The sequence below is a fragment of the Gopherus flavomarginatus genome, chromosome 7 (assembly GCF_025201925.1).
Source record: "Gopherus flavomarginatus isolate rGopFla2 chromosome 7, rGopFla2.mat.asm, whole genome shotgun sequence".
NCBI lineage: Eukaryota > Metazoa > Chordata > Testudines > Testudinidae > Gopherus > Gopherus flavomarginatus.
The window spans coordinates 115825837-115852859 of NC_066623.1; the positions used below are offsets into that span (position 1 = coordinate 115825837).

A 27023-nucleotide genomic window follows, 5' to 3' on the forward strand; every position below is an offset into this window, starting at 1 on the left:
AGCTTCCACCGTGATGCTGCGACCAAAAGGGCTAATGGGATCCTGGGATGTATAAATGGGAATCTCAAGTAGGAGTAGGTAGTATCTGACTGCTACTGGAATACTGTGTCCAGTTTTGGTGTCAACATTTTAAGAAAGATGTTGAATAATGAGAAGAGCTATAAGAATGATTAAGGGACTGGAAAACCTGTCCAGTGTGAGAGACTCCAGGATCTCAATCTGTTAAGTTTAACCAAAAGAAGGCTAAGAGCTGACTTGATCACAGTCTATAAATACTCACATAGGAAACAAAACTGCGATAATGAGCTCTTCAGTTTAGCAGACAAAGGTGTAACAAGATCCAATGGATGGAAGTTGAAAACTAGAAATAAGGCACATTTTTTAATCCGATTAATTATCCATTGGACCAATTTACCAAGGATAGTTGTGGATCGTTCCATCATTGGCAATTTTAAAACCAAGATTAGATTTTTTCTGAAATGTCTGCTCTAGTTCAAACGGGAACTAATTCAGTGAGGTTCTCTGGTCTGTGTTATACAGGGGGTCAGACTAGATTGCCACAGCTGAGTGCAGCCCATACAAGGGGTCAGAGTTTGGCTTGGGCAGCCTAGAGACACGTTTTCGGAGGATGATGTTTATCCAAAAAAAAAAAAAAAAGAAAAGAAACCCACAAACACGAAAAGGGATCATAACCGAAAGAAAATGCAATCAGCAAACTCCAGCTGGGCATGCCCTGCAGTGTCTATGGACAAGGACAGGGAAAGTCTCTTGGCCTCTTTCATAGCTTTTCTGTAAACCCCAAATAATCCTCATACAGACACCAGGTTCCAATTTTCCGGGGTGGTGCTCAACCCCCGGTCAGCCCCAGGCCCCGTCCCCCCTCTACCCCTTCCCCCACTCACCCACCCACCCTGCCTCTTCCTGCCCCCTCCCCCAAGCACACCCTGTCCCCCCTTCTCCCAGCACCTCCTGCACACTCCAGAACAGCAGATCGGGTGGGCGGGAGGCGCTGGGAGGGGAGGGGGAGTTGATCGGTGGAGCTGCCAGCACTGGTGGGCAAAGGCTCTGGAAGGAGAAGAGGGGGCTGCTGGTGGGTGCTGAGCACCCACCAATTTTTTTCTGTTGGTGCTCCAGCCCTGGAGCAGCCCTGGAGTCGGCACCTAGGTCGAGCGGGTTATCCCTTACCATCTCCTCTCCAATCTAGGACTATGCTCCTTCAACCCAGTACAATATTGCAAACTAGTGTGATAGAAACGGGATGAAATTTAATTGTGCAAAGTACAAGGTCATGCATTTAGGGAGTAACAACGAGAATTTTTGCTATAAGCTGGGGATGTATCAGCTGGAAGTGACAGAGGAGGCGAAAGACCTGGGTGTACTGATTGATCACAAAATGTGATGCAGCCATGAAAAAGGCTAGAGCAATGCTAGGATGCATCAGTCAAGGTATTTCTTGTAGAGACAGGGAAGTGTTACCATGATATAATGCTAAACAAGGCACTGGTGTGACCTCATCTGAATACCATATGCAATTCTGGTCTTCCATGTTTAAGAAAGAGGAATTGAAACTGGAACAGGTGCAGAGAAAACTAGAGCTACTACATGGAGTGGAAAACCTACCTTATGAGAGGAGACTCAAAGAGCTTGGGTTGTTTAGCCTAACCAAACGAAGGCTTAGAGGAGATAATTGCTACCTATGAATACACTGAGGGATAACTTAAATACCATGGAGAAAGGAGTTATTTAAGTGCCAGTGTGGACACAAGAACAAATGGATATAAACTGGCCATCAGCAAGTTTGAGCTTGAAATTAGGCAAAGGTTTCTAACCAACAGAAGAGAGAGGTTCTGGAACAGCCTCCCAAGGGGAGCAGTGGGGTGAAAAAAATTAACTGGCTTCAGGACTGAGCTTGATAAGTTTATGGAGCGAGTGGTATGATGGGACTGCCTACAATGGCAGGTAGCCAATCTACGACTGATAGTGGAACTCTGACAGACCCCGGTCATTGGCTGGATTGAACCGAGGATCTCTGGAGCGAAATGCATGAGCCTGTACTGCATGAGCTATTCGCCTAGGCTGTACCAGACTCAATCTCCGAGTGGTCTCGGTGCCACTAGATGGGACAGAACACCACAGTCAGGAGGTGTGTGGGTTACACTACCAGCAAATATTTCCAATGGCTGCTGATGGGACACTAGATGGGGAGGGCTCTGTGTTACTACAGAGAATTCTTTCCCAGGTGTCTGGCTAGTGGGTCTTGCCCACATGCTCAGGGTCTAACTGATCACCATATTTGGGGTTGGGAAGGAATTTTCTCCCAGCTCAGATTGGCAGAGACTGAGGGGGTTGGAGGGGTTCACCTTCCTCTGCAGCATAGGGCACAGATCACTTGCAGGTTTTCTCTGTAACTTGAAGTCTTTAAACTATGACTTGAGGACTTCAGTAACGCAGGAAAGAGGTTGGGGTCAATTACAGGGGGGAGTGGGTGAGATTCTGTGCAATGAACCTTGTGCAGGGGGTTAGACTAGATGTTCATGATGGTCTCTTCTGACCTTAAAGTCTAGGAGTCTATAAAATTAAACCACATGGTCTCCAGGCAGAGCAGATGACCTGGTTTTGACAAAGGGCCAGAGAAGCAAGAATCTAGATAGTTAAGACAATAATGACAAGGTTCTGGCTTGTTAGTCAGCCTCTGGTTTGTCCCTCTGAAAACACTACTTCACATTATCAGGTGTCAGCACACACTGCTTCACAGTATCAGGTGAAAGCACCCAAACTGAAAATCTGAGGAGGCAAGCACTGTGCACCCATGGAAAACAGGTACTGCCATCCCTCTGCAGGCAGCTGTCTAATCACCATGAGATGAATTAGGGCAATGATTAGTGGAGTAATTTAGCCCATATACCAGGGCTTTAGTATGAACATGCCCCTGCATAGCTTACACATTCTCAAGCAGATGTCAAGCTGGATGTTGCTAGAAGATGGACAGCTGGGGAATAATTAAATCTGATTAAATCTCAACATATTGCCCTCCCTCTTTTCCAGAATTCTGTGGAGTTCTTCAGTTCAAAGTGACCAAGTGAAAGGGCAGGGATTGTCAATCAGTCCTAGCCTATGAAAATATTCCTGCCATTCCTACAGAGGAGTCTGTAAACTCCTTGGGGTAGGGATTGCACCTGCCCTTGTGCTTGTCCAGTACCTACCCTGGCAAAGCAAACCATCGAGCCAGACTGAGGACTCTTGGCAGCACCACAATATGGTATGTACAAGCGTTAACTCAGAAGATGCAGTAGGCTGCCTGTAAGAGCAGCATATCAGCAGGGCAGGAGCATGTTTCCTTTGCTAGGAGAATGTAAAAGCCAGTTACATTTGTGTCCCTCTTCTCTGCAGTAAATTGTCTCAGAATGAAATGTCGCTTCCTGCCTGTTCATGCTGGTTGCCAAACATATAAATCACTCTGCTGGATTCCCTCTCACCTGGGCCATTCTGCATCACAGAAGCTCTCTTTGCCAACATTTTCACTGAAGCCTCACACCCTAACTTAGGTGTTAATGAATCAGATAGCTATCACGGAATTTGATATAGCTCCCCATGCACAGGCAATGCAAATCCCCATGATTGGATACAAATTGTGATTAATTGCTAGTGACTGCATTAACAATTCTTAGATAATCTGGGCTAAAACATGCTGGTATTATTGTGTATATGTCTGTCTACAGGACCCAGCCCAGGGAGAGAGACTCACACTAGCTTTGTCTGCACTACCATGCTAAAAATAGCAGTGCAGACATTGAGGCATAGGCAGCCACCCAAGCCCAAGCTGCCCAACTCCCCCCCCCAGTCTGAGCTCAAGTGGCTAGACAAAGATGCCACTCATGTCACAATGTCCACGCTACTATTTTTAGTTTGCTAGCTTGAGTGAAGCTAGCACGGCTGTTCACCTGGGCAGCCCGCTCGCAGCTCTAGTGTAGACATACCCTTTGTTACCCTGTCCTTCCCCCTGCCCGTCTCATTGCTGTCTCAGGTCACACTGGCACAATGGGACCCTGCTCTGGTGGAGGCCACTAGACACTATTGCAATAAAAATACAGTAATACAAATGGGTTCCATATGAATGACAAGTTATAATGATCAAAACTTAGGTGAGAAATTCTGCCACCTGCAGTTGCTACAGGGAAGAAAGTCCCTGTTACTATTGCCCCACCTGGTAAATACCTGGAATTTGAACCAACCAGCTAAGAATGGCAGTGTCTTGCCAGACTGTGCTTGCCAGAATCCTTCATAGATTCAGAAATTTTAGAGCCAGAAGGGATTGTCTATTCTGACTTCCCGAGTAACGCAGGCTATTAAATTTCAGCCAGTTATGCCTGTATTGATCATAAGAATTCACATTTTGATTAAATCGTATCTTCCAGAAAAGCACTCAGTCTTAATCTTAAGACACCAAGAGATGGAGAATCTACCTCTTCCCTGGGTAGTTTGTTCCAGGGGTTAATCACCCAAACTGTTAAAAATGTGTGCCTTGTTTCTAAGTTGAAGTTATCTAGCTTCAGTTTCCAGCCATTGGTTCTTGGTATCACTTACTCCAGTAGTGCTATTTAGTGCCCCATATTGTCTCCCTGTGAAGATACTTACACACTGTAAGCAAATCATCTCAATCTTAATTTTCATCAGCTAAACCAATTGAGCTCTTTAAGTCTCTCACTGTCAGGCATTTTCTCCAACTCTCCAGTCATTCTGTGGCTCTTTCCTTCACCCTCTCCAATTTTTTGACATCTTTTTAAAATGTGGACACCAGCACTGGCCACAGTATTCCAGGACAGGTCTCACCCATGGCTTATAAAAAGGTAAAATAACTTCCCTGCTCCTACTCATAACTGATAAAACTGAGCAACTGTACCAGACTGAGGTGTCAATAGAGGAGGTTGTGGAACAAACTGATGACTTATTACTGTTTAATTTACCAGGACCAGATGGTATCACCCAAGAGTTCTGAAGGAACTCCGCTGTGAAATTGCAGAACTACTAACTATGCTGCATAACGTATCACTTAAATCAGGCTCTGTACCAGATAACTGGAGTGTAGCTAATGTGATGCTGTTTTTAAAAAAGGCTCCAGAAGTGATCTGGCAACTACAGGCCAGGACGCCTAACTTCAGTACCGGGCAAATTGAGTGAAACTGTAGTAAACAAAAGAATTATCAGAGACACAGGTGAACATGATATGTTGTGGAAGAGTCAACACAGCATTTGTAAAGGGAAATTATGCCTCACCAATCTACTAGAATTCTTTGAAGGTGTCAACAGGCATGTGGACAAGGGTGATCCAGCGGATATAGTGTATTTGGACTTTCAGAAAGCCTTTGACAATGGCCCTCACCAAAGGCTGTTAAGCAAAGTTAGTAGTCATGGGATAAGAGGGAAGGGCCTCTCATGGATCAGTAACTGGATAAAAAGATAGGAAACAAAGAGTGGGAATAAATGGTCAGTTCTCAGAATGGAGAGGTAAATAGCAGGGTCCCCCAAGGATCTGTACTGGGACCAGTGCTGTTCAACATATTCATAAAAGATCTGGAAAAGCGGGGATAAACAGTAAGGTGGCAAAGTTTGCAGACGATACAAAACTACTCAAGATAGTTAAGTCTGAAGCTGACTGCAAAGAGTTAGAAAGGGATCTCACAAAACTGGGTGACTGGGCAACAAAATGTCTGATGAAATTCAATGTTGATAAATGCAAAATAATGCACATTGGAAAACATAATCCCAACTATATGTATAAAACGATGGGGTCTAAATTCTTGAGTGATAACAGCTAAAGATCTTGGAGTCATCATGGATGTTTTTACAGAACTATCCACTCACTGTGCAGTGGCAGTCAAAAAAGCAAACAGAATGTTAGGAATCGTGTAGACTGCCATTAATTATATGCCTAACCTTTAATTCTTTATCAATTTAACCCTGTATTAGCTTTTCCATTATTTTGCCCAGCACTGATGTTAGGCAAACTGGCCTTACCCAAGTCATCCTACTTGCACTATTCCAGTCTTCTGAAATTTCCCCATTATTCCAAGATGTATTAAAAATTATCAGTGGGCCAGAGAACTCCTCTGCCAACTCTTTTAGAACTCTTGGATGCAAGTTGCACAGGCCTGCTGATTTTACAATGTTTATCCCTAGTAGACATTGTTTAAAATTCTCCTTAGTTACTAATGGACTGGAAAGTACTTCCTTATTCTCATATGATACAAGTACATCATCCTTCCAAACAGAAAGCAGAAGTATTTATTGAACACTTTTCTGCACCACTGTAGACAATATTACCATCTCCATCTAGAAATAGACATATACCATTGTTAAAATTTCTTTATTTCCTAATACACTTAAACTCCTTACTGTCCTCATCCCTGCCAACCATGGATTTTTCCTGATGTCTTTAGCTTCCCCTATCAGTTTTCTACACTTCATTACTTCAAATGTATATATTGATTTCTATTTCCCTCCCCCTTCATTTGTTGTATATTGCATTTTTGTTTCTGAAGTGCTGCCTTCACTTTGCCACTGAACCAGGATGGGTTTTAAACCAAAGTTGTCCTCTTTCCTGAGTGTGGAATCGGGGTTTTTTGCCCTCTAATAAACTCATCTTAAAGAAGTCCCAATTTTCTTTCACATTTTTCTAACTAAATTTTACCTCCCAATCAATTGCATTCATACTTTTCCTCAGCTTTGGGAAATTAGCCTTTTTGAAGCATCAAGCATATATATTACTGTCTGGGACTGTTTTCCGTTTGCCCTTATTGAACGTAATCATGTCATGATCACTGGTCAGCTACCACTTTCCAGCCCATTGATTAATTAATCTTTATCCATCATGATGTTGGTGGCAATACCTTCTGTATTAGAAAATCATCTATACATTTTAGAAAGCTGTTTTACTGCTAGCTGCATGAAACCTCCCATCTGTGTCTGCCAAATTGAAACACTCATAACAATTATATTATTCTTTCCACACATTACGTATAGATGCTTAAGGAGCAACTTCAGTTCTCTGGTTTGAGTCAGTGGTCGGTAGCAGCCCCCCACCCATACACCTACCTGGGCTTGGTTTATGAGCATACAGCTGCCTAAGCATTCAGTATCCTCTGGTTCTGAGTTATCGATAATTCAGAAACAAGTTGTGGTGTAATGCAGAGTACCACCACACACACCCCTTTTACCCCTACTTTCCTTTGCTACTGTCAGTAGAAATAACATTACAGCTTCTTTTCCAGCATCTACTCAGGACCTCAACAGACTTTACAAACATTAACTCACTGAACCTCAACACCCCCTGGAGGGTGGGGAAAGTGAGACTCAGAGAACTGCCAATTATTGTAGGGCAAGCCAGTGACAGAGACAGGCTATAAGTCAGTGTTTGTCAAACTATTGTACTGGTGACTCCTTTCACATAGCAAGCCTCTGAGTGTGACTACCCCCCCCCCATAAATGAAAAACACTTCTTTATATATTTAACACCATTATAAATGCTGGAGGCAAAGCAGGGTTTGGGGTGGAGGCTGACAGCTCATGACCCCCATGCAATAACTTGGTGTCCCCCCGAGGGCTTCCAACCCTCCGTTTGAGAACCCCTTCTGTAAGTGAAACTTTGCACACTGCAAGCTTAGCACGTGCTGAATCCAGGTCATTGAGCTGGACGGCTCAGGGGATGGTAATGGGATATGGAGCTCTTTCCTTCTAAGTGGAAATACAAATCAGATCTAAATCAGCAGTAACAACTTTTGGTCACTATCTGACAGCTGATCAACAACCTGTGTCAGATGAGCTGGTGATCTCAGTACGGTTCCCAGTAGGCGCGAGTAGGTTAATTCTCTGCCCTGCGCTTTAATCTTTGGTGTCTGACACTATCACTAACATGTGCACACTATCACCTAGAAACGGATCTGGAGCATGAGGCTCTTTGCCAGGGCATCACGAGGAACAAAGCCCTTCTATTTCCTGCACTGTATCTGCTCTGCAGAGCACTTTGGTTACGCAAGTGTGGTCTCCCTCTGCAGACATTGTGGGCTCTCCCATCTCCTAGGCATACATCTGGTATCTCAGAAGAGAAGTGCGACTTTCAAAATCTACTAAATGACACAAACAAGAATGAGAGAGGAAAACTCTATGGCCAGTAGCGCTAGGACATTCCACGAGAATTCAGACCACCAGCATAGGTGTGGACATGAGACAACTAGAGCAGTGGCTCTCAACCTTTCCAGACGACTGTGCCCCTTTCAGGAGTCTGATGCGTCTTGCGTGCCCCAAGTTGCACCTCACTTAAAAACTACTTGCTTACAAAAATCAGACATAAAAATACAAGTGTCACAGCACACTAGTACTGAAAAATTGCTGACTTTCTCATTTTTACCAAATCATTATAAAATAAATCAACTGGAATATAACTATTGCCCTTATATTTCATAGAGCAGTATAAACAAGTCATTGTCTGTATGACATTTTAGTTTGTACTGACTTACTTACTTAGTGCTTTTTATGTAGCCTGTTGTAAAACTAGGCATATATCTAGATGAGTTGATGTACCCCCTGGAAGATCTGTGTACCCCCAGGGGTACACGTACCCCTGGTTGAGAACCCCTGAACTAGAGGACATGTTGGCAGAGAGATTGCAATAGCTGTTCCTTTTCATACCTCTTTCTGATGATCACTTTCACATGTTGCTGCCCATTTCTCCAGTTCAGGCGTGTCATGGTATAAATCCCCACTCTGAACCTTAGCGTCCAAAAGATGGGGTACCAGCATGAATTCCTCTAAGCTCAATTACCAGCTTAGTACTTGTAGCGCTGCCACCAACCAGGAATTTCAGTGCCTGGTACACTCCGGTCCCCCCTAAAACCTTGCCCAGGGACCCCCAAGACCCAGACCCTCTGGATCTTAACACAAGGAAAGTAAACCCTTTCCCTCACCGTTGCCTCTCCCAGGCTTCCCCTCCCTGGGTTACCCTGGAAGATTACTGTGATTCAAACTCCTTGAATCTTAAAACAGAGAGGAAAATTCACCTTCCCCCCTCCTTCTCTCTCCCCCTCACAGACTCTCCCTGAGAGAGAAAGTAATCCTAACACAGAGAGAAAATTAACCTTTCTCTCCCCCTGCCCTCCTTTCTCCCCACCAATTCCCTGGTGGATCCAGACCCAGTCCCCTGGGGTCTCACCAGAATAAAAAAAAAACCAATCAGGTTCTTAAACAAGAAAAGCTTTTAATTAAAGAAAGAAAAAACAATAAAAATTATCTTTGTAAATTTAAGATGGAATATATTACAGGGTCTTTCAGCTATAAACACTGGGAATACTCTCCCAGACCAAGTATACAAGTACAAAGTAAAATCCTTTCAGCAAAATACAAATTTAAACTCCTTCCAGCCAAATACATATTTGCAAATAAAGAAAACAAACATAACCCTAACTCTCCTTATCACCTAGTACTTGCTATTTTGAATCTATAAGAACCTGTATCAGGGAGATTGGAGAGAAACCTGGTTGCACGTCTGGTCACTCTCAGAACCCAGAAAGAACAACAGCCAAACACTAACAGCACACGCACAAACTTCCCTCCCTCAAGATTTGAAAGTATCCTGTCCCCTGATTGGTCCTCTGGTAAGGTGACAGCCAGGCTCACTAATCTTGTTAACCCTTTACAGGCAAAAGAGATATGATGTACTTCTGTTCTATTAACCCCTACTATCTGTTTATGACACGCCCCCCAAATTGCTGACAGTGTGGAACCACACTGGCAGTGATTTCTCCCTAGAACTTTAGAATAAACAGATCAATAAACAAATGCACCCTTACATATGCTACTAATTATGTACAACTACAAGATTCTTCACATTGTAAGGACAATTTTTAGCCAGTTGATTCCGGGAAACTGTGACGGGAGAGTGCATCAATTCCTTTCTGTTGCCGCTGCAGACGTTCCCGGGTTGTGGAGAGGTTCACCTCTTCCACGCCACCATCACTTTTCCCTTCATCGTAGACATCGTTAGGCCACTCAGCATCATCTCCTCCCTGGGCTGTAAACTGATAAACCTGTAAGTCTCTGGAATAAAAGGGCTTGAGAGAATTAACGTGGTACACTCTGGGCTTTAGGGAGGAATTGGGAAATGCTATGAGGCAGTTAACAGCTCCCAGGCGCTCTTGGACCGTGAATGGCCCTTCCCATGATGCTTCCATCTTATGGGCCTGTTGCGCCTTCAAGACCATAACCTGGTCTCCTACCTTGAAGGAACGCTCTCTGGTATGTCTATCATACCAGGCCTTTTGCTCTTTTTGAGCATCCTTTAGGTTTTCTTTAGCAAGGGCTAAAGAGTGTCGAAGGGTGTTTTGTAGGTTGCTTACAAAGTCCAGAACGTTAGTTTCTGGAGAGGGTGTAAACCCCTCCCATTGCTGCTTCACCAGCTGTAATGGCCCTTTAACCTCGTGGCCATACACAAGCTCAAATGGTGAAAACCCTAAACTGGGATGTGGTACAGACCTGTAGGCAAAGAGCAACTGCTGCAACACTAGGTCCCAGTCATTGGAGTATTCATTCTTGAATTTATGTATCATGGCCCCCAAAGTTCCATTAAACCTTTCCACCAGGCCATTGGTTTGATGGTGGTAAGGGGTGGCAACCAAGCGATTCACCCCATGAGTTTCCCACAGATCTTTCATGGTCCCAGCCAGGAAATTAGTCCCTGAATCCGTAAGGATGTCAGAAGGCCAACCTACCCTGGCAAAAATGTCTGTTAGGGCCTGGCACACAGTTTTAGCCCTGGTGTTGCTTAGAGCTACTGCTTCCAGCCATCGGGTAGCAAAGTCCACGAAAGTCAGTATGTACTGCTTTCCTCTGGGGGTCTTTTTTGGGAAAGGACCCAGAATATCTACAGCTACTCGCTGAAATGGGACCTCAATTATGGGGAGTGGCTGGAGAGGGGCCTTGACCTGGTCTTGGGGCTTTCTCACTTTTTGGCACACCTCACAAGACCAGACATACTTGGCAACATCCTTGCTCATCCCCTCCCAGTGGAAGGACTTCCCCAACCGGTCTTTGGTTCTGTTCACCCCAGCATGGCCACTGGGATGATCATGGGCTAAGCTTAAGAGCTTGCCCCGGTATTTAGTTGGAACCACCAACTGTTTTTGTGGATGCCAGTCTTCCCGGTGTCCATCAGAAAGAGTCTCCTTATATAAAAGCCCTTGTTCTATAACAACCCGGGATCGGTTAGAAGAGCTTAGAGGCGGTGGGGTGCTTCGTGCCGCTGCCCAAGCTTTCTGAAGGCTGTCATCTGCTTCCTGCTCAGTCTGGAACTGTTTCCTGGAGGCTGTAGACAGCAGTTCTTCCTTAGACTGTGGACTTGGACTTGGTCCTTCGGGAAGCGATGTAGGTGATGGGGTTGTTTTCGTGGCTGGTGAACCGCTCTCCGCCGGTGCACCAGGGGGTATTTCAGGCTCTGGCTGAGCCTCTTAGGTATGGTTGTCTGGTGCTTCTGCCAGTTCAGGCTTGCTGGCACCCTCTGGCGCTGGGGTTGAAGTTGCGTTTGCAAGTGCTGGCGTCAGTGCTGGCAGTGGTTCTGGTGTTGGTTGCGTTTCCAGGTACGGGTCTGGGACTGGAGGTACTGTGGCTGTTGCAGTCGTTGGCAGGGGATCCAGGTCCACTACCTTTGTCTGGGTCTCTGCTAACACAGACGGGGCCCCTGTGGACGGTTCAGGAACAGGGATGGGTCTGAAGCCTTGCCAGGTTTGGCTGCGTGTAACCATTCCCATCCTCTTGGCCCACTTTACCTGGTTGCTTAAAGTTCAGAACATGAGAAGCTAGCATGAAACTTCCAAAGCTTAATTACCAGCTTAGATCTGATAGCGCTGCCACCAATCAGGAATTTTAAGGGCCTGATACCCTTTGGTCCCCCCAAAACCTTCCCTGGGGAACCCCCAAGACTCAGATGCCCTGAGTCTCACCACAAAGGGAAATAACCCACTTCCCTTCTCCCTCTTCCCCTCCAGGTGTTCCCTCCCTGGGTTCCTGGAGAGATATACAGATTCAAGCTCCTTGAATCTAAACAAAGGGATTCCACCCTCCCTGCTTCAAGTCCTTGAAACACAAGTACCGAGAGATCAAATCTCTCTCCCCCCCTCACCCAGAGGGTATGCAAAGTCAGGCTTAGTAAATCTAACACAGAGATTTCCCCCCTCCCTTCGTTTCTTAGCCTTAACCAGTGAAAAACACTCAAACAGGTCTTAAAAAGAAAGCTTTATATAAAAAGAAAGAAAAAGGACATAAAATGGTCTCTGTATCAAGGTGACAATATACAGGGTCAGTTGCTTAAAGGAAAAAATGAATAAACAGCCTTATCCAAAAAGAATACAATTTAACACACTCCAGCAACTACACACATGTAAATACAAAAAACCAATATAAACCTATTGTCTTACTATCCTTGTACTTACAACTTGGAAACAGAAGATTAGAAAGCCTGGGGATAGAAAGATCACTCTCAGAGCCGAGAGGGTCACCGAAGCAAGACAAAGAACAAAGAACTCACACCCAAAACTTCCCTCCACCCAGATTTGAAAAAGTCTTGTTTCCTGATTGGTCCTCTCTTCAGGTGTTGTTTGTTACCCCTTTCCAGGTGAAAGAGACATTAACCCTTAGCTATCTGTTTATGACACAGGTGCAAAAGGGATCGCTTCAGCCTTTGCACTTCACCAGCTGGGAAACAGAAATCGCCCAGGAGAGGAGGGGAGATCAGCTCTGGGGCTGCGGGGAACTGGAGGGGCAGTTCTTGGTAACTTACCTGGGACACCAGGTGGGTCGAGGAACCATAAACCCCCTACAGGCCAAGGTGGATGCTATCCAAAAGTGGCCTGTCCCAAAGTCAAAGAAACAGGTTCAATCCTTCTTAGGCTTGGCCGGGTACTATAGGCTATTTGTACCACACTTCAGCCAAATCGCTGCCCCACTGACCGACCTGACCAAAAAGACCCAGCCAAATGCAGTTAAGTGGACTGATGAGTGTCAAAAGGCCTTTACCCAACTTAAGGCGACGCTCATGTCTGACCCTGTGCTCAGGGCCCCGGACTTTGACAAGCCATTCCTAGTAACCACAGATGCATCTGAGCGTGGTATAGGAGCAGCTCTCATGCAGGAAGCAATGGATCACAACTTCCATCCTGTCGTGTTTCTCAGCAAGAAACTGTCTGAAAGGGAAAGTCACTGGTCAGTCAGTGAAAAGAAATGCTACGCCATTGTGTACGCCCTGGAAAAGCTACACCCATACGTTTGGGGACAGCGATTCCAGCTACAAACCGACCATGCTGCGCTAAAGTGGCTTCATACTGCCAAGGGGAACAACAAAAAACTGCTTCGATGGAGTTTAGCTCTCCAAGATTTTGATTTTGAAATTCAACACATTTCAGGAGCTTCTAACAAAGTAGCTGATGCTCTCTCTCGTGAGAGTTTCCCAGAATCCAGTAGTTAAAAAGTGTTCTTAAAATGTAAAAGTCTGTTAGTTATATACTTAGTGGTATATGTAAAGGTGCATGTGTTGTATTAATTTGTTTATTTTAAAGTTCTAGGAGGAAATCACCACCAGTGAGGTTCCCCACTGTCTGCAATTTGGGGGGCGTGTCATAAACAGATAGCTAAGGGTTAATGTTCTTTTACCTGTAAAGGGTTAACACAGGGAACCAAACACCTGACCAGAGGACCAATCAGGAAACAAGACTTTTTCAAATCTGGGTGGAGGGAAGTTTTGGGTGTGAGTTCTTTGTTCTTTGTCTTGGGTCTGTGCCCTCTCGGCTCTGAGAGTGATTTTTCTACCTCCAGGTTTTCTAATCTTCTGTTTCCAAGTTGTATGTACAAGGATAGTAAGACAATAGGTTTATATTGTTTTTTTTTTGTATTTACATGTGTGTAGTTGCTGGAGTGTGTTAAATTGTATTCTTTTTGGATAAGGCTGTTTATTCATTTTTTCCTTTAAGCAACTGACCCTGTATATTGTCACCTTGATACAGAGACCATTTTATGTCCTTTTTCTTTCTTTTTATATAAAGCTTTCTTTTTAAGACCTGTTTGAGTGTTTTTCACTGGTTAAGGCTAAGAAACGAAGGGAGGGGGAAAATCTCTTTGTGTTAGATTTACTAAGCCTGACTTTGCATACCCTCTGGGTGAGGGGGGAGAGAGATTTGATCTCTCGGTATTTGTGTTTCAAGGACTTGAAGCAGGGAATCTCCTAGAGTACCCAGGGTGGGAAAATCTGGGAGGAGGTAAAGAAGGTGGAATCCCTTTGTTTAAATTCAAGGAGCTTGAATCTGTATATCTCTCCAGGAACCCAGGGAGGGAACACCTGGAGGGGAAGAGGGAGAAGGGAAGTGGGTTATTTCCCTTTGTGGTGAGACTCAGGGCATCTGAGTCTTGGGGGTTCCCCAGGGAAGGTTTCGGGGAGACCAGAGTGAGCCAGACACTGGAATTCTGGCTGGTGGCAGAGATATCAGATCCAAGCTGGTAATTAAGTTTGGAGGTTTCATGCTAGCTTCTCATGCTCTGAACTCTAAGGTTCAGATCTGAGTAGGAAAATTATGACAGATGTACCCTAAGAAGACACTGTGTGTGTGTGGGGGGGATAAATACTGTATGTTCTTCTATGTTGAAGTCCATCTCTTAACGACTTCAGATCAAGTTCCCTTCAGTTATTTGGCGTACCAGAGGTTTCTTTCTAACAGCCTAGCCAGCAAATGAACCACGGGGACTGGAAGCGAAGCTGGGTTTTCCTTAAGCATTACCACTTGTCATCAGGAGTCTGCAGCTGGAGCTCAGTTAGTTACACTGATGATGTGTAAGCCCCAAAAGAATCCAGCTCCTTCTCCTGTAGCTCTAGTGTTTCTGCAAGGCTGATAGCAGTAGGATCGGATTGTCATCACTAAATCGAACAGCTCCGAGTCTGACAGGGTTACACACAAACAGGCTGGGAAAGGCGGCTTTTTACAAATGAGACAAAGCGTTGAGAAAAAGGATACAAGGAAAGCCCTATGGTCAGGCCACTGGCACATACCATGTTAGTTCTGATGGGGGGTGGTACGCAATATTGAGCTGAAGTGGGGTGAGGAAGAAAGGGCCATTGAAGGCAAGGGAGGGAGGGAGAGAAGGACTGGGAGGAAGATGGGGTGGGGCAGTGAGGCTGGCAGTGGATGGTCGAGGACGGGGAGGAGAGGAAGGGGGCTGGGACAAAAGCCCATCTGCAGATGGTAAAGACTGGTCCAAAATGTATCTGCATCCCTAGAAAAGGTAACACAAAAGTAACTGCTTACAAATATGACAGGGTGGTATGGAGGGATAATTTAAGGTGGCACAAAGAGGTATAACCTGGAGGGGTGGGGTGAAATATCTGAATAAATGTCCTGACACTGATATGAATCAGGCAGTGAATCTTCTCCCCAGGAAAGGGGGCTGGGGGGGGCATCACCTGCAGGCATTTCAATCCAGACTGGCCAGAGCCCTAGAAAATACCAGAGGGAACAGCCTTGGAGGGACGGGCTGGGTGATCAAACAGGCGCTTTTCACCTTTGGCTGCTAGGAGTCAAGAATGTGGCCATGGCTGAGCTGACACCTGTGTGTTATAGCAGCTCTTGTAGGGCCTACTCGGGTTACACCTGCCATGCAGTCCCCGTTGTAGCCCCCTGGAGATCAGTCTAACTTTCACCAGGGGTGCGATGGCATTTCCCACGCTGGGTTCTCTCTGGAAAGTGGCTTCTTTTGAAAGTTCAAACAAAATCTGGAGAGCAGGTTTTGAGTTTAAAAACAAACAGCTCCCGTGGTAAAGAAACGGTAACCACTTCATTTAAAATGGGCCAAAAGCAAACACAGATGAAGTTGGAGGCTTGCCTTGGCCATGTTCCTGGAGGAAGAGAATGCTGGTGCCTGCGGGCATGTGCACAGGGAAGAAGCTCCTGGCCTGGCCATGGGGAAGTGCCCACTCCTCTACTTTTAAATAGATTGGTTGGATTAAAACAAAATTCTGAGCTCTGAAATCTACATGCTGAGGACATCTCGGGAAAAGGGAAGTAAGCTTGTGGCTCTGACTATAATCATAGTCTGGCAAGCAGCCCCCTGCTGTGATTTAACTGAGCTTCTGACATACTCTCCTTGCCAAGCACAATCTTCACAGCTGGTCAAAGTTCCTCTTAACCTGCTCACTGCTTGCCTTCCTTGAGCTGCATTGGCCTTGCACACGGTCAGTCACACAGAACGGATGTTCAGTTGCTGCTGGGGAGCAAGGATGGTCTGATTCTGTAGGACTTCAGATCCTTCGCTGGGAAGATAATATCCAGCTTGCTCTTCACCTTTACCCCATCCCCCTGTCCAGCCTCCCTCTTCTCCTGGATGTCCCACCACCTCAAACATCTTTCCCCTCTCATCCTCTCAGCCCCAAGCTGGCAAACCAGGGGTCATTTGTCACTCCTCCCACCCCTTGCACACTTCTGGAACAGACTCTGCCCACCAATAGCACCGGCCCGCGGGGCTCCCAGCTGTCGCCCCAATTTGCGGTACCCTAGGGATGGCTCTGGCTATACCCACATAAAAGTGCATTTGCCAGTTGTTAGCCAGTGGTCTAACTCACCAGGCCTTGCACTCTCCAGCCACAGGATTCCAGTCTGTTTTCTTCAGGGATTCAGGTTTATTTCTTCAAAAGAACCCAAGTTCGACACATCAGTCATTGCCCTTCCCCTAGCCCAGGCGTTTCTGGTCTCTGCAGGCTGGCACTCTGCAGGCCATCTGCCTGGGCGTCAAGGCTAAACCCCAGCTCCCTTGTCCTTCCTACACTGCTTCCTGCAGGGCACACACGTGGCAGCCACAGGGACTCCTTCAAGATCCTTCCTACACTCTACAGCCATCCCACTCGCCTGTGCTGCTTGCTGATTTTTATGAGCACGAGGTGAGTTCAAGCTATCACCCCATCTCTGTCTCACCACATCAGCTGATCAGTCATAGGTGGGGTGTCCAAACAATTCCCGTAAAGGGCCATTGCACAGGTGTCACCAGTGTCACTTATTTTACACCCAAACTGCCACAAGCTGTTCCCACAGAACCCTTCTATCACTGGTATAAGCTGTTCTCTGCACAGAGGGGTTGTCGGGATCGCTATACTTGCAAACCTCGTCCAATGTCGACCTGGTGTGTCCCCCTGGAATAGCTGGGGCTGGGGCTCTCACTGCAACACAAGACGGGATTGCTGGGTTGTTGGAGGAGAGACCCGGATCCAGGGGGTGTATGTGGCATGGTGGCCACAACAACTCACGAGTGGTGCTCTCCTGCCTCACCAGGGGAGGGTGCCGCTGCTGTTCCATCACCCACCATGTCAGGGTAGTTTGCCGCTCACACTGCGCTGGTCATTACCAGCCGAGTGCCCGGCAGGAGCCAGCTCCAAAGACACACTGCACAGTACAGGAATGTGCCTCCCCTGCTAATGCCCCTCTGACATCTGCCTTCTGGACTGGGCCTCACCAAGTGGAATTCTCCATGGTCCACAGCATACCAAGTGGGGGAGGGATGCTAACGAGCTGCACCTGGCCCATAGGGCACTTAGAGGGGAAGGTTTCTTGGTCTCAGCACTCAGCAGTGCAGTGAGGACATGCACATTAGTGCCAGTGATTACCATTCCCCTGGGGAGTGAGTGGAAGCTGATCTCTGAGGAAGCAGTGTCTGCTCAGGGACTATCACTGTCCCAGGCACAGTGGGGAGATCAGTGGCCCTGCAGCCACTCAAACAATCAGCACCCACTCACTACACATTTGACTGCCCAGCAGCCACACGTTTTGGTGAGCACTCAGGTATCAACATGCCTGAGCTGCAGCCTGGGAAAGAGGGAACCCCAAACTCCACCAGTTCCCCCCAGCTCTGCACATGGCCAGAAGCGAGAGAGAGGCTCCACTCAAGGTCAGTGGCACAGCTAGTTAGACAAGTCTTGCTAACGCAGGCAATAACCAAGCCCATGGCCCAAGGGATAGCTCAGTGGTTTGAGCACTAGCCTGCTAAACCCAGGGTTGTGAGTTCAATCCTTGAGGGGACCACTTAGGGATCTGGGGCAAAACCAGTACTTGGTCCTGCTAGTTAAGGCAGGGGGCTGGACTCAATGACCTTTCAGGGTCCCTTCCAGCTCTATGAGATAGATTATCCATATATTATCTAATGTCCATGCCACACATCTTGCCCAGGATCACCTGGTATAACACACATGTGAAGGGGGCAGAATTAAGTTTGCTGGGAAGGAAAAGGTCAAAACAATAAGATACAGAATCAAAACATTATAGTCATCTCCACCAACAGCCTTACACTGTCAACCACAGACACTGCACTGGGAAAGAACTGAAACCTTCAGCCACCTGAAATACTCCTTCCTCACAAAAGCCACTTCTCGCTTGTAGTCCAGTGTGCGTAGATGAAAATTCCTGATCCAAGGTGAGAATTAACATAAGGATTCATGGATGTTAAGACCCAAACTAATTTTAAGTACAGCAGGAGGTAGGAAGCCTACCAAACCACCAGAGGGGCCACTGGACAATTGAGGTGCTAAAGGAGCATCCAAGGAAGACAAGGCTATTGCGGAGAAGCTAAATGAATTTTTTGCATTCATCTTCACTGCAGAGGATGTGAAGGAGATGCCCAAACCTGAGCCATTCTTTTGAGGTGACAAATCTGAGGAAGTGTCCCAGATTGAGGTGTCAATAGAGGAAATTTTGAAACAAAATGATACATTAAACAGTAACAAGTTACCAGCGCCAGATGGTATCACCCAAGAGTTCCGAAGGAACTCAAATGTGAAATTGTTGTACTATTAGCTGTCTCATATAACCTATTGCTTCAATCAGCCTGTATACCAGATGACTGGAGTGTAGCTAATGTGATGCTGATTTTTAAAAAGGCACCAGAGGCAATCCTGGCAATTACAGGCCCATAAGCCTAACTTCAGTACCAGGCAAATTGGTTAAAACTACAGTAAAGAACAGAATTATCAGACACACAGATGAATAGGATATGTTGGGGAAGAATTAACATGGCTTTTGTAAAGGAAATCACACCTCACCAATCTACTAGAATTATTTGAGGGGTCAGCAAATGTGGACAAGGGGGATCCAGTGGACATAGGGTACTTGGACTTTCACAAAGCCTTGGACAAGGTTCCTCACCAAAGGCTCTTATGCTAAGTAAGCAGTTGAGGGATAAGAGGGAAGGTCCTCTCATGGATCAGTAACTGGTAAAAGACAGGTAACAAAGGGCAGGAAGAAATGGCCAGTTTTCAGAACGGAGAGAGGTAAATAGTGGGGTCCCCCAAGGATCCGTACTGGGACCGGTGCTGTTCAACATATTCATAAACGATCTGGAAAAGGGAGCAAACAATGAGGAGGCAAAGTTTGCAGCCAGTACAAAAGCCCAAAGCAGACTGTGTAGTTACCAAGCGATCTCACAAATCTGGGCAACAGAGCAACAAGGCGGCAGATAAAATTCAAAGTGGATAAGGGCAAAATAATGCCCAGGGGAAAACATAATCCCAACTATACATGAAGGGGAATAAATTAGCTGTTACCACTCAGGAAAGATCTTGGAGTCATTGTGGATAGTTCTCTGAAAACATCTGCTCAGTGTGCAGCAGCAGCCAAAAATGTTAGGAACCGTTAGGAAATGGATAGATAATGAGACAGAAAATAGCATATTGCCTCTATATAAATCCACAGTACGCCCACATCTTGAATACTGCATGCAGTTCTGGTTGCCCTATGTCAGAAGAGACACATTAGCGTGACCCTTCTGCCAGTCAGAGTTGGCAGCAACAAGGGATGGGTTCAGTATCCAGGGGCTCCTTTTCAACAATACAATGCAAAACCGGCTCGAACCTCCACCCAGTGATCTGGGACAATTACATACCACCCCTGGGCACCTCTAAGAGGCAACATTTCCCCTCTCACAAGCACAGAGTTTGAGTGTAGCAAAAAACCACCTTTAATAAAAGGAGGGAAATAATGGCATTAATTTGGGGAAACACCACAAACAGTGTTGATAAACTATGAGTAAAAGACCCACCACCAAGTAAGTTGGGCACTGTCTGTCTGTTTCCCCTCAGGTTCTTAAGTCCAGCAACCCAAAAGTCCCTTTAATGTGCACCTCACTCACAGTTGCTGTCCTTGGTCAGTGCAGCCCCAGAGTTCAGGGATTCATCTGCCGAGTTCACCTCCCATCCTGGGTGGAGGGAGCAGGGTAAGGAGGCACCCTACTCTCTCCACTGCTCGGGCACTCACTCACCAGGCCTCTCCGCCAGCCACCCTGCGGGCCACTCGTCGTGCCAAGAGTATTACTTCTGCCTCAATAACAAGGAGATTGGGGATCCCATTCCAGCCAAAAGTGACCATTTGGGCGAGCAATCCCATCATGCTGAGCACCTAGGCAGGGTAGGTGAGTCCATGCAAACAAGATCAACTCCTGAAGTCCTTTTCCACAGCTCATCACTAGCTGTCAAGAGAGAGTTCATTCAGACTCTGCTTACATTAGAATTTGAAAAAGTACAGAGAAAGGCAATACAAAAGATCGGGGTATGGAACAGCTTCCATATGAGGAGAGATTTAAAAGATTGGGACTGTTCAGTTTAGAAAAGAGATGACTAAGCGGGGGGATATGATAGAGGTCTATAAAATAATGACTGGTGTGGAGAAAGTGAATAAGGAAGTGTTATTTACTCCTTCACATAACACAAGAACCAGGCAGCGAGTTTAAAACAAACAAAAGGAAGTATTTCTTCACACAATGCAGAGTCAACCTGTGGAACTCCTTGCCAGGGGATGTTGTGAAGGCAAGACTACAACAGGGTTCTAAAAAGAACTAGATACATTCATGGATGATAGGTCCATCAATGGCTATTAGCCAGCATGACCAGGAATGGAATCCCATGCTGTAGGTGTCCCTAAACCTCTGACTGGACGATCGTTCTGTTCATTCTCTCTGAAGATCTGGCACTGGCCACTGTCGGAGACAAGATACTGAGCTTTATGGACCATTGGTCTGACCCCATGTGACCATTCTAATGTTTTCAAGGAACCACTATTTTAATCTAGTCTGGCCTCTTGCAAAGCACAGGCCATCGAACCTGATCCAGTGATTCCTTCGCTGATCTCAGAAATTTGTAATCGAGCAACAGCATAGGTTTTAGAAGCAGTCTTGATTTAAAGACAAAGTGGCAGAGAATCCACCCTGTCCATCGGCCAGTCATTCCAACGATTACTTGCTCTCACTGTTAAATATTTGGGCTTTATTTCCCATCTGAATCTGGCTATCTTCCATGTCCCGCCATTGGATCTTGTTTGGCCTTGTCTGCTAGATTAAGGGTCTCTCTCTCAGATGTAGTAGAAAGAAAGCCTGAGACTTGAGGCCAAGTATAAGGGCCTGGTGTAAGGCCCACGGGACAAACTAAAGTCAGGTCCTTCCCCGTTACAAAGCAGATGCCTGCTTTCAGGATCACTGTCCAATATATGAACTTGGCAAGAGCAGGGCTGGCCTTGCAGACAAGCCCTCCTAGGCGCTAAGTATTCACGTGAACACATTCCAGAAGGGTGGCACCAGAACACCCCGAATGAAGGTTATGGTGTGTAAACACTCCCCGAAGATGATACAGGGACACACCGACCCCTTTAGAGATAAGGTCAGGATGCCAGCGTGCTGGATAGAGATGTTTTGATCGAACCAACGTGTACAAGGCGAAGGGTGGTAACTAAGCATACCAGCGGGGCAATGCGTAACTTGTTTGTGTTGAGGTAGAAAGAGGAGTGTCCGAGGGGGTGTCTTTGTCTGGCCAAGGGGGGAATGGAAAGTCCCAGCATTCAAGGAGCTGCGTTCATTGTCACATGTGCATGTGTAGACATTGATCAGGGGATCTATGAGTGTGCTGCATGGGCAGCAAAGCCGGCTGAGTGCCTTTGTTACAGAAACCGAGTCTGTGGTCTTTGGGGCAGCTGGATCGGAGCCTGCTGTGTGGGCTCTCTGGCCACAGCCAGTGCAGCATGCAGCGAGAACACACACAGTCAGCAACTGACAACAACAGACTTTGGTCAAGCCACCATTGAACCTTCTCTTGAATATAATAAATAGATTCAGCTCCTTTTGTCTCTCACTGCAAAGCAGGTTTTCCAGACATGAAATCATCCTCATAGCTCTTCTTTGAATCTCTTCCAATTTTTCAATATTGTCAGGCACAACAGGACTGTCTAACACAAGGGTAAAGCTTGTCTGTGTGGCAGACAGTGCTTTCTTGGGGCCTGTCCCAGATCATGGAATGAGCTCCCCCAGACCCGACGAAGCTCCTCAAAACTCCCCACCTACTGATTCCTGTGCCAGGCACTTCTCCGACCAGCCTTCACAAATATAAACACAGAGCAGCATGTACATCTAATTGATAACATCCCACGTTACACATAGAGAGGGAGAGAGAGAGAGGGAGCAAATTCCCATGTTACACATAGAATTCTGCCCATGGGGAGAGAAGGGACATGTCACATCTGGCACATGCAAATCACGTATCAGAGCATTCTTGGATAGTGCTTAAATACCGCAGTGAACAGGGCTGGGCTCTATAGAATATCCCCTCCCCAGAAATATACCTGATCCCTGAAGGGCAGCAATATAGTCCCTGCTGTGAACAAAAATCCACTCCACTTAGCTCATTTCTGAGCTCCAAGGCTGTCATAAACAGATGGTTAAGGGTTAATGTCTCTTTTACCTGTAAAGGGTTAAGAAGCTCAGTGAACCTGGCTGACATCTGACCAGAGGACCAATGGGGGGACAAGATACTTTCAAATCTTGGTGGAGGGAAGTCTTTGTTTGTGTTGTTTGTTTTGTTCGTTGTTTGCTCTTGGGACAAAGAGGGACCGGATGTACAGACCAGGCTCTCCAGGTCTTTCTGAATCGGTCTTTCATGTTTCAGAATTGTGAGTATAGCCAGGCAAGGCGGATTAGTCTTGTGTTTGTTTTCTTTCAACTTGTGAATGTTTTTCCTTTTGCTGGAAGGATTTTTACCTCTGTTTGCTGTAACCTTGAATCTAAGGCTGAGGGGGGAGGTCTCTCTAGTCTATATGAATCTGAATACCCTGTAAAACATTTTCCATCCTGATTTTACAGAGATAATTTTTACTTTTTCTTTCTTTAATTAAAAGCTTTCCTTTTTTAAGAACCTGATTGATTTTTTCCCTTGTTTTAAGACCCAAGGGGATTGGTGGAGGGAAAGGAGTGGGGGGGGAAAGTTAATTCCTCTTTGTTTTAAGATCCAAGGAGTTTGGATCAATGTAGCCTCTCACGGTAACGCAGGGAGGGAAAAGTCTGGGGGGGGAAGGAAGGGGGATGGTTTATTTCTCCTTATTTTAAGACCCAAAGGGTTTGGGTCTTGGGTTCCCCAGGGAAGGTTTTTGGGGGAACAGGCAGTGTGCCAAACACTATATTTTTGGCTGGTGGCAGCATACCAAATTTAAGCTGGTAATTAAGCTTAAAAGTGATCATGCAGATCCCCACTTTTTGAACGCTAAAGTTCAAAGTGGGGGAAAAACCCTGACAAAGGCACCCTGAGAAAGTTTCTCAAGTCCTACCTCTGCTCCGCTGTCCTCAGCACCACACAGGTTCCTCTGTCGCCAGGACTATGCATGTAGCAGGGGGACAGAATTTGCTCCCTCTCTCTCACCTTGATATCTAAACTCTGTGTCCAGCATTGCATCCTTGCCCACTGCACCCCCAGGTGGTCAGCCCCATCCTGGAATAGAACACAGTGCCTGGGCAGCATACTCTACGCCAAGGAAAGAAAATGGACATGGCTGCTTCTCCTAATAGCATGACTCTCTCTGAGCTATCTGTACACTGCCAATGGGCATGTGGCACATTGACCCGTGTTAGGAGATGGAAAGCATAGCCGATGGAGTGATGTCTGGGCCTTTAACGTCCTTTGAACAGATCCAGTAACCATCTCACCTGGCCTGATTTCTTGCACTGCCTCTGCACCCTTTCTGTCTCCCTCTGGTTTATTACAGGATGAACTGGCATTTGTAAAATGGGGATTGTTCCAAACTGCACACGGGCCCTCCGGAGCAAACAGTTTTCCTGGAGGCCTTTGGTACTAACGTCTCCCCATCAGGCCTACATGCCCTAAGGAGAGGCCTTGGTTATTGTGCCCACAATCGAGGAGAGCTGGCAATGACTGCCGACAGCTGCCCAGACGATCCATATTCCTCCAACTTCAGAGGCAGCCAGGAGGGAAGTGCTTGGACTTTACCCAATCCCCAGAGGGGAATTTAATATTTGCATGGGTCTGAGGCCTGGAAGCCTTCCCAGGACAAACAGCTCCCTAAGGAGTGTCCGAGAACTCCTCACTTTGACTACGTGCCCTTGGCTATTGGTAGCATGCGATTAGCCACATGTAAATCACATGGTACAGTGTCTGCTCACTGCATGACTCTTTAAAAAGGAGAATGCCAAACAGTTTCACACAAGCACTTCCGAGAAAACAGTCACCAGTGACGGACTCTGTGAAACCTCGGGGATTCACAAACACTCCCTCCAAGCTGCAGCCACCATGAGCAGCAAACCCCACATCCCCACAACTAGCAGCAGCGAGAACTCACCACATTTCACCCCAACAATATTTGCAAACCACTGTGTGTGTTATGTGATCAGCTCTAATTAATACCAGACACCATAAGACACACACAAACCACACGCATTACACAGCTGGATTTCCCTCTGACTCATTGGCACCAGAAACCTTCCATAACGATCGAACAGACACTGCACCGTTGGGCATTTCTGCCGCGCAAACACATGTGCAGTAGAGCTACGGCAGATAACGTTGCTATTACCGCAGGAGCGTCCCTTCTTGTGCCCAAACTGTCATGTCCCAGCCTCACCTGGACTCCAGAGCTTCCCTCTTGGCAACAGGCAGCCAACCTCCGTTTGTAATCCTGGTGCACGGGCGGTGAAAGGGGCTCAGAGAGAAAGAGATTGTCATTTCATCTCCTCTTCATCAGCACAGGCAGACCTAAAAATAGCCCCAGGCGTGGGCTGACTGAAGTCATGCTGCTGTATCTGTTACCCTGGCAGCTGAGCGAGACAGTGAGCGAGAAAGAAATTGCTAATCCAAGGCAGAAAGCTTATCCCACCGACCCTCTGGAGCCTAGCAAGAGCTGCAGCTACAGGAACTGCCCAGCTGCAGGTGCAAAAGGGATTGTTTCAGCCTTTGCACTTCACCAGCTGGGAAACAGAAATCGCCCAGGAGAGGAGGGGAGATCAGCTCTGGGGCTGCTGGGAACTGGAGGGGCAGTTCATGGGGATCTTTGCACCCACCCAGGCCCCTCCTGCACCAGCACTCCTGCTGTGGGGTGCACTTGCACGACAGCGAAGGTGAGTGTGCACAAGGCATGCGTGTACTCAGCCAGCAGCCCCTGGCTCTCCCACCTCACACTTTGAGTAAGGAGAGTGCAGGACTCCCTGCATTACTGTGACTGCGACCCGGGGGGGCCTGCATTTCCATCCCGCTCTGCCCCCATGCGCCCTGGGGGCTGCTGTCAGCAAGGCGCTGCCTGCTGGTCTCATGGACCCAGGGGCTCCAGGACCCAGCAGGACAATCCAAGAAGTGACTGCTGGCTTCAATCCCCAGGATGTCACCCAGCTCACACCTGTTCTGACTCTCTTGGCAAGTGGAAGCCATGTGGCTGGCGGCTCCATTCGAAGCTTCTGACAGGCAGGTCCCACTTGTGCCCCCAGAAGCTGCCAGCCAGTGCCCGCTGTTGTCTCTCCTGCAGCAGAGAGCTCTAGCGTCAGCTGGGCACGGTGCTGCCCTCTGGAAGCCAGGCAGCCAGCTGGGCAGGCTATTGCAGGTTCCGGCTAGTGCAGACAGGCAGCGTCTGCAGCCTGCGTGTGGCTGCCAGAAGCAGGCAGCAGACAGAGGAACCACTTTCTCTTTCCTGCCACAGCTGCTGTCAGCACAGCTCCAGCCATGGTGCATTCAGTGCCAGCGTGAGGTGCTGGGTGGACAGCCGGGGAGAAGGCGACCGGGGGTCAGTTCCAGAGCCAAGGCAGGGCAAGTCCCCTCCACATGCGGCTTCTCCCCTGTCCTGGGGGCCCTGCCCTAGGACAAGAGAGGTTCATTCAGTACTCACCGCTGTGCTGAGGCTGCCAACCAGGCAGGGGTAGCTCCAGGCCCCAGCATGCCAAGCGCGTGCTTGGGGCAGCATGCCATGGGGGGCGCTCTGCCGGTCACTGGGAGGACAGCAGGTGGCTCTGGTGGACCTCCTGCAGGTGTGCCTGCGGAGGGTCTGCTGTCCCATGGCTTCAGTGGAGCCGCGGGACCAGTGGACCCCCCGCAGGCATGCCTGCAGGAGATCCACCGAAGCCGCAGGACCAGTGGACCGCGGGACCAGCAGACCCTCCACAGGCACGCCTGCAGGAGGTCCACCGAAGCCGCAGGACCAGTGGACCGCGGGACCAGCAGACCCTCCACAGGCACGCCTGCGGCAGCTCCACCGGAGCCGTAGGACCAGTGACCAGCAGAGCGCCCCCCGCGGCATGCCGCCATGCTTGGGGCGGCGAAATATCTAGAGCCGCCCCTGCAACCAGGGCCAGCCTAGTGCCAGTCTCTTGGCACTGCAGAGCCATCAGTCAGAAACGACCTGGCCCATACATGGATCCGCTGCACAGGGACACCAAGCTCCATCCCATTAGCAACCACATTCCCTGCCTGTAACCGTCTCATCTTCCTCATTCTACACATGGTCAACAAAGGAGCCGTCATGGCCTAGCTGAGTGTGGTGCAGACCCTTCCCGACAGCTCATGGCTTCCCACCCTGCACTCCTTGAAGCAGGCTCCCTTCCAGGTGGTGCCTGGCATGGTTCTGTGCACTAGAAATAAACAATGGTGTGACATCATGAGCATCACGCTGCCCAAGCCTGCCAGCTGCTGGTGTGGGGGGTCCGTCTGC

General features: G+C 47.5%; 1 protein-coding gene across 9 annotated transcripts in view; it reads right to left on the reverse strand.

Moving 5' to 3' along the window:
* Nucleotides 1-25058, reverse strand: part of ST3GAL3 (ST3 beta-galactoside alpha-2,3-sialyltransferase 3) — a 464990-nt gene extending 439932 nt beyond the window's left edge. For 8 of the 9 annotated variants that reach the window (XM_050961194.1, XM_050961191.1, XM_050961192.1 and 5 more), the window contains exon 1: nt 24954-25058. The gene's annotated coding sequence lies outside the window, so the exon portion shown is untranslated. The remainder of the gene's footprint in view (nt 1-24953) is intronic. The other variant, XM_050961199.1, reaches the window with a different exon arrangement.
* Between the last annotated feature and the right edge of the window lie 1965 nt (nt 25059-27023).